The 12,338-nt window shown below is 37.4% G+C and overlaps 1 protein-coding gene across 1 annotated transcript in view; it reads right to left on the bottom strand.

Moving 5' to 3' along the window:
* The window catches only part of PRR16 (proline rich 16), a 66,894-nt gene extending 56,478 nt beyond the window's left edge, over positions 1–10,416 (bottom strand). The window contains exon 1 of the mRNA XM_079331590.1: positions 10,394–10,416. The gene's annotated coding sequence lies outside the window, so the exon portion shown is untranslated. The remainder of the gene's footprint in view (positions 1–10,393) is intronic.
* Between the last annotated feature and the right edge of the window lie 1,922 nt (positions 10,417–12,338).

Raw genomic sequence — 12,338 nt, 5'->3', positions numbered from 1 at the left:
AATTTCCACAGTGGCAGCCCCTCTCCATCATACTTGAGAAATCATGGAAGTCAGGTGAAATTCCTGATGACTTGAAAAAGGGAACCATAATCCCCTTTTTTAAAAAAGGGAAAGTAGGAGACCTGGGGATATACAGAGCAGTTAACCAGGCAAGCTTATGAAGCAGATTCTCCTGGAAACCGTGCTAGACACACAAAAAACAAAGAGGTGGTTGGAAGGAGCCAGCATGGCTTTGCAGACAGGCAATCTTGCCTTCTGTGATGGAGCTACAGCACTGGTGGATAAGGGCAGAGCAATTGACATTGTCTGTCTGTACTTATGCAAAACTTCGGACACTGTTTCACATTGTATCCTTGTCTCTAAATTGGATGGGTTTAATGGATGGACCATTTGGTGGATAAACAACTGCCTGGATGGCATGGACAGAGTTGTGGTAAAGGGCTCCTTGTCCTCATGGAGACCTGTGGCCAGGGGTGTCCTCAGGGCTGGTGCTGGGACTGATACTGGGACTGACACTGTTCAACACCTTTGTTGGTGACAGGGACAGTGGCATCAAGAGCACCCTCAGCAGGCTCCCTGATGACTCCAAGCTGTGTGGGGCAGCGACATGCCAGTGGGAAGGATCCCAGAGGGACAGGTGTGGAAAGTGGGACTGGGTGAACTTAAAGACGTTCAACAATGTTTTGTTCAACAAAAGCACCAAGTCCTACACCCGGGTCATGGCAATCCCAGACACACTCACACAGGCTGGGCAGAGAAGGGATTGAGAGCAGCCCTGTGGGGCAAGACTTGAGGATGGCTGATGGAAAACTCCACATGAGCCATCAGTGTGTGCTCACAGCCCACAAAGCCAGCCTTGTCCTGGGCTGCCCCAAAAGCAGCGTGGCTAGCAGGGTGAGGGAGGGGATTCTGTCCCTCTGCTCTGCTCTGCTCTGGTGAGACCCCACTGCAGGGCTGTGTCCATCTCTGGGGCCCCCAGCATGAGAAGGGCATGGAATTGTTGGAGCAAGTCCAGAGGACAAAGCCAGGCTGAGACAGCTGGGGCTGTTCAGCCTGGAGAAGGGAAGGTTGTGTGGAGAGCTCTTGGCAACCCTGCAGGGTCTGAAGGGGCTGTGGGGAAGCTGGAGAGGGATTCTTCATCAGGAGCTGCAGTGACAGGACAGGGAGCAGTAAGTACAGACTGAAAGAGAGCAGGTTTAGATTAGATGTCAGGAAGAAATTCTTCACTGTGAAGGTAGTGGAACAGGGTTGCCCTCCTGAGAAGTGGATGTCCCATCTCTGGTCATGTTCAAGGACAGGTTGGATGTGGCTTCAAGCAACCTCATGTTGTTGCCCTTATCATGGCAAGAGAGTTGGAATTAGATGATCTTTAAGGGCTCTTCCAACCCAAACCATTCTCTGATTCTATAAATAAGATTTACATTCTAGAGATATAATTTCATACATTTAAATTACTGCCATCTAATACTTTATTAGTACAACATTAGTTGTACCATTACTTAATAAATATTGCTATTTAATATCTGTGGGTTGTGAAACATACCAAACTACCTTCTTAACCAAAAGAACTAAGGAAAATATCAGGAGACAAAAAAAACCTCAACCTTAATGTATAAACAAGGATCACAGTTGTTTGTATTATTTCAACAATTTTAACAATTCAGTTAAAACAAAAGCAGCTTTACAAAACACCACAGACATTGTTAAGTGCATAGATTTTCTTAATCCATCTCTTTTATATGTATTTTTTGCAAGTGCTGTTATATGCTTATATATAACATTAATTCATATTATTTTATTTTACACCTGCTCTCAAATATTTTTAACGTCTCCTGGTAACGTGGTGACTACTATATTTTGTTTTTTCTTTCCTCTAGGTTAGTAAAATCCAAGGGCAGAATTACATTTTTAGCCTAACAGTTACAACAGTGACCTTCTTGCACTGATAAACCATTACCAAAAAATGGGTCCACTGATGATTCCTCTCTCTATGCTTACAGCAGGTAGTTTTGTTGCTCTGGATATCTCCTAAAGTATTTTTAAGATCAAATCTTTCCCTCTTGTCCAGATAAAGAAGTGTAAAAACAACATGATGATACTGCAAAACCAATGCCACTAAGTCCTTCAACATACTCCTATCCATTCAGAGGTATTGCAGCAGTAGAAATACTACTTTCTTTTTTTAACAGAAAAATAAAATCACTTTGAATGTAGTTGCTGCATATTCATATACTACACAGGTTATCCTAAAGGAGATCACAGCAAACAGGAGCTTGCCCAGTGGTTTCTAATTTCCACTTATGCTACTCATGTAACTGCTGTGTGAACTCCAGAAAGGAGCTCCATCTTTATGTGGAACCATTTTTCTCTTTACTGTTTATTTCTCATCCATTTACATTGTATGCTCTGGAACAAGGGCTAACACCTCTAATTTGCAACCCTTCCTGCAAAATGTGTGATACTTTTTACTATTATTCTGCTAGGATACTGCAAAGTGGAATGTTTTTGGCTAATTTTGTTGGCTAATAGGATCACTCAACAGCAGGATAAACAAAACACTTACAGTGAAGTACAAAGTGTAGATGTTCTGAAGTTCAAATACCCCTTTAATTGACATTTCCTTGCAACATATGCATTGGAACCTTTATTTAGAAAAAGAAAACAACCAACAACAAAACAAAACACTTGCAATTCCCTGCATCTAACAATATATCGGGGAGTTATTTTTTAGATAACATCTAAAGCTATTGTGGAAATTACATGTTTTCCAGAGCCAAGTGTAAGTATATGACGTATTAGGTTATATAAAAGTCTCCATGGCAATTCTGAACACATCAAACCATTTCTGACCACTGATATGCTCACACAAACTGATCAGCACACCCAGGACTGCTTGGGTTTTAGATCTTGCCCACATTGAAATATTACATATCTGCCTGAGAAGTGATAGAAACAACTTGTCTGAGAGTCCAAACTTCAAGAAAAAATGAGGATTCCCTTTTTTTTTAAGAAATCCAAAATAAATATACATATTAATTGAAAGATTAAACATTTCCCTGCATATCCCTGCATAAGAGTTTTAGTACACACAGGAACAGCTGTGTTTAATGCACTACAGAAAATACTACTTTTTCCCACAGAGGAATATCAGAACTTATATTGAGTATTTTTTCCAATCAACAAAAATAAACACCACTATGGTGCCTCACTGACTAGCAAAAACAATTATATGCTACACAAACATGCATTCATTTCAAAGCAGAAATTACACAAAATATTTTTTAAAAAGTCCTTATGTTGAATCCATATATACAAACAGTCACAGAAGAAAGGTAACGAAGCAAATTAAGCATTAAAATTGCTCAGCTTATTCATGAGATTGCATTGTGTGGGCTGCCATATACACAAGTACATAAACAATTCAAAATCTCCAGCACCTCTAACACACAAAAATATAAATCCCAGAACAAGAATAATGTAATGTATCACACATAGGTAGTCAGGGTAGCAATATGGTAGCAATAAACAAGAAGAGAGTAGAAGAGAGAGAATTTATGTTTGGTTTTTGCGGGTTTTTTTGGTGGGGAGGTGGGGTTTTCTGTGGGTTTTTTTGGGTGTTGTTTTGGGGCTTTTTTTGGGTTGGATAGTTGGTTGGTTGCGGGCTTTGTTGGGTTTTTTTTTTTGTCTGTTTGGGTTTTTTCATGTAATAATTATGAAATCATAAAAGTTATTGTGGTATATAGTAAAGATTTGACTCCTACTGAGGCAGAAAATATTCAGGACTTTCAGAAGCTTAGCAAGGACAAAACACCCTTATGTCCAGACTGAGTTAACAGGCAGAACAGAGTCCTGACATCTAAAAGATTAAATCTTTAAAGCATTACAACTGTAGTGTGATTTACTTAAGAATGTACACCCAAATTACAATGAAACAAAGTTTTAGTTCCCTCCTTAACTAAATCAACCTATTTCTATTCACTGACATCAGATTCTAATTCTGCAGGTGAAACTACATTCCTTACTACCAGTAAGTATAATGGGAGGATGACAGTGTTATCTCAAAAAAGAGAAAGAGAATAAAGAATGCATCATGATTACATAAAGGAAGCAATAAAAAGGGGAATCCATGAGCCAAGATGCTGTAGAGACACAGAATATGTTCATTCATGCTGAAAGTTTTTACTGATGGAGTGAAAGAGAGCTGCAGAGCATAAGAATGTATTTTTTCTTCACTGAACTGTAGTAAAGAGAGAATACTTATTAGGAACAAATTCATTAATACAGTTCTTTACATTGCCATTAAAAGCCATAGAGTTATATTTAATCTTTTTCTCTAAGGGCAGAGTTTAAATAAGAGAATTCATGAACACACAAATAAATAACCTAGGCTGTGGAAACTAATCTTCTAAAGAACACATATTTAAGAGTCTGTAATTATTTATTGTATCTGTAATAAACCAGAAGATTTTACTGAAAACTATACATTAGAGTTTAACTGAAAAAACCCTAAACTTTTCTACACACTGAAGTACATCTCACTTCCTGATTAATGTGTTTGCTTACAAAAAGCAGCAAGCAGTAATATCTTTGTAAGCCTGGCTGGTGTCTGAAACAAAGTACTCTGGCTTTCAAGAGCACAAGATCTTTACTAAGCAAGAATTAAGAGAAAAAGGACAAGGATTTTTGGTTTTATTTCTTTCCAACATTCTGAGTAGTTCAAGTCCTTCATATATATCTAGTTTCTTCTCTCAGTTAAATGAAAACTTTAAGAGAGAAAAAAATTCAGACTTGCTCATCCAAATTCTTTACTAAAACCAGACATTCTCATTTTGTGCATTCTACAAAAAAAAAAAAAAAAAAAAAAAAAAAAAAAAAAAAAAAAAAAAAAAAAGAGGTGAAAATTAATTCTTGTGATCTCCAACTTCAGGAAAGAAATCATTTCCTTTCATCACAGAAAATGAAGACATAGCTGTCTTTGATCCATGAGTTATGAAAAGTTTTGATCAAAGAAGCAACATTCAATGAAAATCAAATTAAATTCTACTGTCTGTTGACTCACATTGCCTTTTCAAATGTTTTGAAATATATTATATGCATATATTGCAGCTATTCATTACACTGCCCACTTCTATCACATTATTTTTAATCCTCCACCTTTTTCTGATTAAACATATAATGAGAATTAAACACAGTTTTCACAATTTTAATATCTGAAATTTCAGACACCTATTTGCTTTTCAAATCTTTCACTGTTATCTTCTGCTAAACAACTTTCCTTGGGGCTTGGTAAAAAATATTTAACATTTTAGCCAAAGCAAGAGCAAAACCATGTTAGTTTAAAGCATAACTGACATTTACATCGGCCAAATTTTTAAGCAGGCTTTACTGAATAAAAATTATGTTATTAAAATGCATTACTAGAAGAAAATGAATGCTTTTTTCCATTGAGCTCCTGTTCTGGTCACCAGCACAAGCTACTATGTTCACATTCTAAAAATTTGAACATGGGGATTTGCGAATTGCAGTTGTTGCCATGACATCAATGTTCCAGATTGCATCACTGCAAAGTACTGCAGTAACTGCACTGACAACACTCAACCAGTCACTGAAGCTTTTCACACAACAGTACCGTGCATGTGCAACACCCAAGCAGCTACCAAAATGTAAGAACCATTCAGATTCCTGAAACCTTAGCAATCATTAATAGCACCCAACTCCAAGAAGAAATAAACATGCTGTCTAAATAACGTTCCATGCTTCAAAGTTAAAAGCTACACAAGTCTTAATGACTTAGTGTATCACTGAATGATAGATATCTTGCTGTTCCAACAGACAGTAAAAGAACAAGCAAGAATGCATCTTTGCATGGTGAAGTGCAACATACCTGGTTGTCTTGGATGTCTGATACCCAGGAACACTGAAATAGGGAGACTGAAAGGAGAAAACTACCCTACAGTGATTACAGCCATATGAAATTAACACTACTTTACAAATCAGCCAGTTATCCATATATATCCATACTTCCTCTTTCTCACTTTTGCAAGTACAATACTAAAAAGATGATAGAAGGAAGACTTTGAAGAGCAAAACTTCTAAAAGATATGCTAATCTTTTAATTTAACTTAAAATCTCTCCTGAGGATGTTAGGAATCCATTACTGTTAGAAATGGAAAAAAAAAAATTCATCATCTGACTGTAAAGTGGCTATGAAACATACTGTGAAGGGCTGGCTTACCTTACCCTCTTCACCACTCCTGCACCAGCACTATTTACAGCTGCCAGGCAGCACAATCACCTTCACATGTGCACGAGCACTCCCCCTGTGCTGCCCACCCTGCAGCCCCCACTGCATCATCAGGCCTCCTGTTCCACAGCAGCTGTACAATTCTGACCTAACCATGTTCAGTAGACCTTGAGGGCAAGCCTGACTCTTTTGGCAGCAAAGCTATGGATCAGCCTGCATCATGTCAATGAGAGGAAGCTCGTGCTGCCTTGTGGTCTCTGCTGCTCTTGTGCACAACTGAGCCCGTGGAAAAGCCTCCCCCAGCGGTCTGTGACAGAGGGAAGAGAGACTTAGAAAAGCCTTTGCCAATCAAGACAGCAGAAGACTTCACTGTAGCTTTAGAGCTACTTCAGACATCAAAAGTTATTTACATGAACTGAAAAGTAAGCAACATCTTACTGTAAGTAAGCAACATCTCCAGTCTCCAGGGCTCACCCTGGATGAGCAATGCTTGTACACTTTCCCCCTCAGCCCCCGAATTCCCAGCTCTGGACACAATTCTGTATTTTCTGTTAGTTCTCCTGAGATACTTGGAAGATGCATCTGGCATCCTTTATCAACTGTTATTCTACTGAAGTTTCCCCTGTACCCCTGTCTATTAGTTTTGAGGACAGAACAGTCAATAAAAAGCTTCTTTGTGCCTTGCAATGCCATAAATCATAACCAGGATTGGTTCTGACTGAGGATTCTGTGAAATGATTTTCATTAACTTCTGAATCTTAAACTGTAGAAAATAATTTGTCTGTACTGAATGAAAGAACTGTCAGTATAAGAAAAGATCTAAAGATATAGTCACTGCTGAAAAATAAGTGTTCTTCTAATCTGATTTTTGAATGCCCTAAAAATGACATTGTATCAAAAGATAGCTATATACATTTGACAAATATACACAATTTGTTGTGTTAGACATACAGTCATACATTTACTTACTGTCCTGAAGGGTAGAGTAGATGTATTTGCATTATCCTGGTTTATTTAGTTTTAATTCAACACTGTTTCTGATTACTCTCAGTCTGCAATTATACCAAATAGTACTGCTGATAAGGTCCCAGGGTATTTTACTGATTAAAAGAACTTCAGAACCAAGTCCTCACCTTCCCACACCCCAAAAAGGTCTTGTGTGCAACTACTTGTAGCTCTTCCTGATGTTGTGTGTGCGGTTTTTTAATTTTACGTCAATTTAATGAGACTGTGGAATGTTAGGAGTGATACTATGTTACAAAAAGCAATCTTGTCAATAAATTTTAGTGCGATCTTCTGTAGCTGCAAGAGAGGACTCTAGAAGATTGGCTGGGTTATGTGAAAGGTTTTGTGTAACACATTACTTGGACTATTTTTATTCACCTTCAAGAGATGAGTAACTGCCCAAGCAGAAGCCATAGAATTATGCAAGTTCACACACCAGTAAAAATATTACATTTGTCAAAGTAAGTGTTTGACTAGCTATTCTTAGAGCATGAGAGAAAAATTACTAACACAATTTCGTGCTTCTACTCTTAGAAATGCTGGCCTAGGTCTATAGTAGGAAACATGATCTGGTTTTATTTCCCTACAACACTTCTTCCATACCAGAGAAGATTTATGTAAAAAGACCTAAGAGTACCCAAAACAGTCATTACTATGTCCTTTGAGAAAATGTAACTAAACACAAGTTCACTTTCTAATATATTTCATAGGTCAAATGGCATTTGTGAGGTGACTGAAAATGAAAATAATTATCCAGGCAATTCACTGGAGAACTAGGGTGCTGACACAAGGCTCAAAGCCCATTTCATAATAAAGACCCCATATTTCAGGACGTGTTGACTAGCTGTGTATGTCCAGGGATATCATGAAAAGCAAAGAATTTTAACTGCTGTTAAATTCAACAGAAGTGGGAATATGTCATTTAAGTATTTCACCCTTATTGAATATACTGCTTTATCTCAAAAACATTAATCTCTACTGTATTTATCCTGTGAACAACAAATGCATCTTGTCATAAAACAGGACTATTTTTCAATTCATATGCATATTATATATGGTATATTATGAACATTGACACAGACTCATGCATAAACACAGAAAAGACTCAGCTAATTCCTTGCAATTACATGCAAAATAATAGTCTACAAAACCACAAAACGCCTGACTATGACAACTAACAAAGAATGAACCACAAGGAAAAATTTAGCTGGTGGTAGTGATAGTGAACATATAGTCACTGAGAAATTTGTTTAGTCACTAATGAAAAATAAGACAAACCTCCTTTCTTAAAGATGCACATTCTTTTCAGAGTATGGTACATAATGTCTGAACGTGGTAGCATATTGGATCATTTGAGATCACCTAAATCGTTTTTAGAATGTAAAAGTTTTTGAGAGGTTTTTAAACTATTAAAGCAAATAGATCTAAGAAAGTCCATGCATAAAACACCAAGGTCTGATTCCCAGATTTCATTGTAGGGACCCAGGCACCTAATAAGTCAGGACCATAAGGCCAAGGAAAGAACCTACAGATTTGGTGAGAACAAGGCAGTGAGGGGAACAGTGAAGTGGCTGGAGCAGCAGCTGCTCCAGGGGGAACTTCCAGGTTTTTTCGTGAACTACCTGTACCCCCAGCAAAGGCTTCCCCATTCACACACTGAGGCAGACACCATCCTAAACTTAATTAGACAACATAAAATAAATTAAAAAAAACCAAAACCAATCATTGTGCCTTTCAATTTTTTACAGCAAGGGAGGGAGCAAGGTGAAAAAAATCAGGTCCTGGGAATCAATGAGTAATGTGGACTTCCCAGCCCAGGAAACTGAAAAACTGCAATGTCAGTCTGCTGCTCTAGAGAAGAACTAACAAAATTAAAAAGCTTTTTTTTTCCCTTTCTCTCTATGCATCTTATCACATAGAAAATAATAGAAGTCTATGCAGTGATGTCAGTCATGGGAAATGCTCATAACAGCACAGCAGTTTGGGACATTTAAAAAATAGCTCGACAAAGCATCGCCAAGATCTTATGCAGTAAAATTTCATGCAGGATAATCACAAAGGACTTAATAAGCCTGATTTCCATAGTTGAGGCTAGAGCTCCATGTTGACTACTATATGACTGCTTTTATAATAACAGCATAAATTACTGAAATTCCATGCTTAGATCTGTATGCTGAATTCACAAAGAGGCATTTATTAATTCATTAATACTTGTGATTATAGATGACCTATTTACTTTTTAATGAAAAGAAAATTAAGTGAGTTCACCACTAGAAATATTAAGAATATCCCTACATAAATTTTCCTTTAAACACCCATTCTACAAACCCAGGAGAAAATTCATTTGCTGCTCAAAATCAGTGATAGATTTATAAACAACATAAGAAAAACAATCATACTAATCTTTTACTCACTCTTGGTGTTCCTTTGTAGGGGAGGAAGAGATAGGAATGCCCTATAGAAATGATTGCCTAGCAAAAGATGGTAAGAATAGAGAAAATGTAGGTGAAATTGAAATGAAAGCAGTGTTCGACTGAGTGGCTGGAGAACAACAATATGGATGCCTGAAGGTCTTCTCCTTTTGTTAAGATAATGCCAGTTGCTGCAAACATACCAAAAGCCAGGAGAGACTCCTCCTGGCATGACAGGAAGGGTCCCAGATAAGGTTTAGAGATAAGCAAGTAGTAAAACATAGTAATGTAGCAATTCCTATAGGATATGTAAATGTTAGAGAATTTGCATCTTGTACTAGATTTGTTCGTGCAAGAGCAGAATATTCAACGTAGAAGAAGATTTAAGACTGTAAAAGGGGACCACACTCTCTCTTGCTCTTACACCCTCAGACAATCTCTCACTCCCTTGCTCTTGTCCCTGCACCCCTCACCCTTGCTTTTACCCCCCTTGTTATCTTACTCCTCTGGGTCTGCTTTGAGCTGTGTCTGGCAGCTCCCAGCTCAGCCCCTTTCACCCACACCCGATGTAATAAACTGCAAACTTCAAGACCAGAATATAGAGAGCACCTGAGTTTGTCCTGACCACCGTCCACCACCAGCTCCTACCTTTCCTTATTGCCACTTTCCAGCTAAAATGACAGTCTGCAACACCAATTTGTTAGGAAATGACTAAGGTTTACACTAGACTGACCTCCACACAAAACTGCTTAGTGTGATGTGGAAGATCCTCCTGGCAGAAACTTGCTGAACGGGGGCATCATTCCTCATAAATCCTTTTCTTTCTCATGTTACCCCCTGAAAATTTTTAACAATGCCTGGAATCTTTGTGGAACAGATATAGGAAAAAGACAATTAAAACTTCAACAATTGTTTTGTGATAAAGAGCACCATGCTGCTTGTATTTTCAGTAAGATTTAAAAATCAGAATCAGAGGAATACCCCCAACCACTTTTTGTTTTGAGATTAATAGGCTTATAATCACAATTGTTGTTTTCCAAATAAACTCTAACCTTACACATTAGAAAGAGTTAGAAATTCCTTGAATAATTCAGTATGACTGCACCAAGCTGAAATGCAATGCTTTTTCTCTTTTCCTTTCCTGTTCCTCCTCTGTCACTGATGAGAAGATGTTACAAATTCAGTTAAGAAATGTCCCAGAGCAGGGTAATGAAATCCAGAAACTAAGCAAGTAACAAGATATAAAGTTTAAATTTAAAGTAAACAAGAATTTAGTCACTGATGGCAGGAGACCAGCGAATATATCCAAAATATGTTGTATTTTGACTAGTGTCCTCAATTGTGGTCTCTCGTCCCAAAGGTGACACAGTGGAAACTAGAAAAGGTAGCTAGAAGGGCAACTGAAAGTGCAATGAAATGGCTTTTGTACAGAAAAGAAAAATAAAATATCCTAGCTAGACTAGGTTTCTACAGCTTGGAAGAGTGACAGATGAAAGAAGTTTTAATCAAATCACAAACTGCTATTCACCAACACCTTAGTATGAGTGACTAATCTTTTTCCTATTCACCACTACCAAGGAAAAGATTAGTCACTTGCTTTCATAATGCAGAACATAAGAATTAAATGAAAGTATCAAGATGTAATTACAACACTCAGCATCACTAAAATTCTTGTCTTATCTGAAATCAGCTATTCTTTTATATTTTGTACACTTCTTCATTTCAGAAAATCCCTTAAGAAAGTTGAACATAACTTGAATACTTTCAATGGATTATATGTTCTCATCCAGTAAGTTCCTCTTTTTTTCTTTGTGTAGGGAAGCAGAGACGGGGAAATACACAACGTCCTAGGATTTAAAGGTTAATGTTAAGTTTTCAGCCAAGCACCATCCCCTGACTTCTTCACCCAAAAAGGCAGAACCATGACTTACTGAAAAAAATCTGTGGCATTTGGGGCAATTAAGGACATGTAAGTCCAAGCTTGTTCTAAAGGAGAGTCATTGCGTTCTCTTGTGTGAATAAACGTTAAAAATGTGAAACAGGAAGGACTAATGAAAAGATTAGAGTGAACACAGGTGCAGATAATTGCACTGTCAAGAGGTAAGACAATGTACTGATTTAAGTGGTGTGTCCAGCAGCCCCTGTCAACCACCTCTCTTGCATACAAGCAGCCTAGAGACAGATGTCCATCGGCACAAATGGAATAACATGTTTGAGTAGACATTTCAGATGTTAAAACTGATAAAATCAGCTCATTGTTAGTTCAGTTCACCTGCAATACCAGCACACTGAGGAAAATGAGTTGTTTAAAAGAAAGAAAAGGCATGCACATCTAAGAAGAACACTACTTATAGTATATTTGCTTTATTTATTGCAACATTTACCCATGTAAATTCAGTCACATCTTAAGGGAACACAATTTTTCCAGGTTAACACACAGAAATTAACATATGTTTTTATTTTTCACGCATTTTCAATTGGCTATCTTCAGAATACATGACTTCCTAGCACAAAACATACTAATTCTATTTCTTTTCTTTCTTTAATGGAAAGGAGGAAATAGAAATAATAAAACAATAACAGAAAAACCAATAAACAAACTTGATGAGTCATAAGTTGATGATGTCAAGAGATAAAGTCAGTGTAAGCATCAAGTACATTTAATTTTCTGTCTCACA

Source organism: Erithacus rubecula (assembly GCF_903797595.1).
Source record: "Erithacus rubecula genome assembly, contig: SUPER_Z_unloc_5, whole genome shotgun sequence".
Taxonomy (NCBI): domain Eukaryota; kingdom Metazoa; phylum Chordata; class Aves; order Passeriformes; family Muscicapidae; genus Erithacus; species Erithacus rubecula.
Note: the sequence above shows the minus strand (reverse complement) of the source record. Positions and strands in the feature narration are given on the sequence as shown.